The sequence below is a fragment of the Monodelphis domestica genome, chromosome X, assembly GCF_027887165.1.
Source record: "Monodelphis domestica isolate mMonDom1 chromosome X, mMonDom1.pri, whole genome shotgun sequence".
Taxonomy (NCBI): Eukaryota; Metazoa; Chordata; class Mammalia; order Didelphimorphia; family Didelphidae; genus Monodelphis; species Monodelphis domestica.
The window spans coordinates 37,948,305-37,950,161 of record NC_077235.1 but is presented as its reverse complement, the minus strand read 5'-3'; the positions used below and the strand labels follow the sequence as shown (position 1 = coordinate 37,950,161).

At 43.0% G+C, this 1,857-nt stretch overlaps 1 pseudogene; it reads right to left on the bottom strand.

The window, feature by feature from the left end:
- Window positions 1-295: 295 nt before the first annotated feature.
- On the bottom strand, window positions 296-866 carry LOC130456103 (nudC domain-containing protein 2-like; annotated as a pseudogene).
- Between the last annotated feature and the right edge of the window lie 991 nt (window positions 867-1,857).

The window sequence follows — 1,857 nt, the reverse complement described above, 5'->3', positions numbered from 1 at the left end:
TGGGAATTAGAAAGCTTTATTGACAGTTATTCTGAATTACAGTTTTCCAAAGAAAAACTTAATTTCCCCTGAAGGCACACTTGAGTTACACATGATTATGGCCCATTGCATGACAAATTACGTCCAAAACATGTTTAAAATGTCTTGCTGAGCAAAGTCCCAAAAAAGGCCATTTCTCTCGAAAGGTTTCCATTGAAATTCAGAATGTTTTCTATGTAAACTACAGTTTGAATGTATTTTTTGAAGTCATATTTGAATGTTTTACAATTCTCATTCAGTTGTGTAAGCGAGTGAAATTTTCTTCTATCACCTAAGCCATTCCTTTTACATTGGCAACATCTTCTAGGGCTCCATGGAAAGTAGTGAAAAATGGCAGTTTGTATTTTTCAAGACTAGAGAAATCTGGTCCACCTTTACTGTAGTTGCCTGAGATTTCTGCTCCACTGAAGTCAAAAGCCGGGTTTTCTTTCTGGGATCTCTCCAGGGTATGTTTCCTTTGCATTTGGCCCTGTACCCATGGATCAGCTGCATATTCAGTTTCTAAGAGAGGCCCAACAATTTGCTACATATCTCTTTGTCTTGGTAAGAACTACAGGAACCATTTTTCTGTCCTCTAATGTCCACGTTCCCTCATCAGCTACTGTAGAATCAAAGAGTTTGCCCTTGAGGATCTCCTGGCCCCACACAGCAAGCTCCACATGCCGACTCTGCAGGCCACACTGGATCTCCTGCACGCGAGTGCCCGGTGGCACCCAGACTTCGATGAACACCTCCTCCAGGGACTGGCACCACTGGCCCCAGGGTATCCCGCAAGGCACCATCCTGTTTTGCTCCACAAATGGTGCAGACATGCTTCCCTCTGCTCCCAGCTGCTCTTGGAGAGTACCACCCCATGGTACCTCCCATTCCAACATTTTTAAAGTGCTTCCTGTGTGCAAAATCTCTATGTCCAATGCCAATATAGATAAAAATAAGTCACAATCCTGGTCCTCGAGGGGTAGTAAGTAGTAAGGTGAAACATTTTTACTTAGTTTCAGTTGCCAAAGATCACACAGAGAAGGGACAGAGTTAGAATCTGAAACAAATTCTTTGAGTTTAAAGCCTAAGTACTCTACTTTAGGGGAATGCCATAAATTGCAGATGTGGAAATGGAGGCTCCAATAAATCAAATGACTTGTCCAGGGTCATGTTGCTAGGAATAAGCAGAGCTGGGATGATAGCTACCTTCAAATGCATGACAGGGTGCCATGGTATAGTGTAAAGAACATCAGGCCTGGGTTTGAATTATGGCTTTGCCATCAATTACCTGTGTGACCTTGGGCAAGTCAAAATGTATCCTGTGTGCCTCAGTTTCCCCCAACTTACATGATCTCTAAAGTCCCTTTCTACCTCTTGAGTAATGATCTTATGACCAACTCAGTAGCCCAGGGTTCCTAAAACTCCTGCTTCTTCCACATTCTGGGCTGGAGCAACCCTATAGCCCTCATGATTGGTTGGTGTTTAAGGCCCTTCACAACTTGAACTCAACCTCCCCTTGCTGTGTTATTCTACATTATTCTCCACCATATCATCTTCACACACATCCATCACAAACCTTTTTGCTCTGGCTCTTCCTCAAGCAATGATGAGAAGATATATAGTCTACGTTTGGTGGAAATTGAATAGACTAGACAACAGGCTTGGAATGCACTCCTTTCACTTCTCAGATTCCTTAGTTTCTTCAAGGCTTAGCTCAAGAGCCATCTTTAACTTGAGGCCTCTCCTGATCAGATCTTCCTACCCAGGAGTGCCCTCTCTCTCCAGACTACTTTGTATTTGATTTGTATTGAATGTACAAATAACTGGCATTCAAAGCCC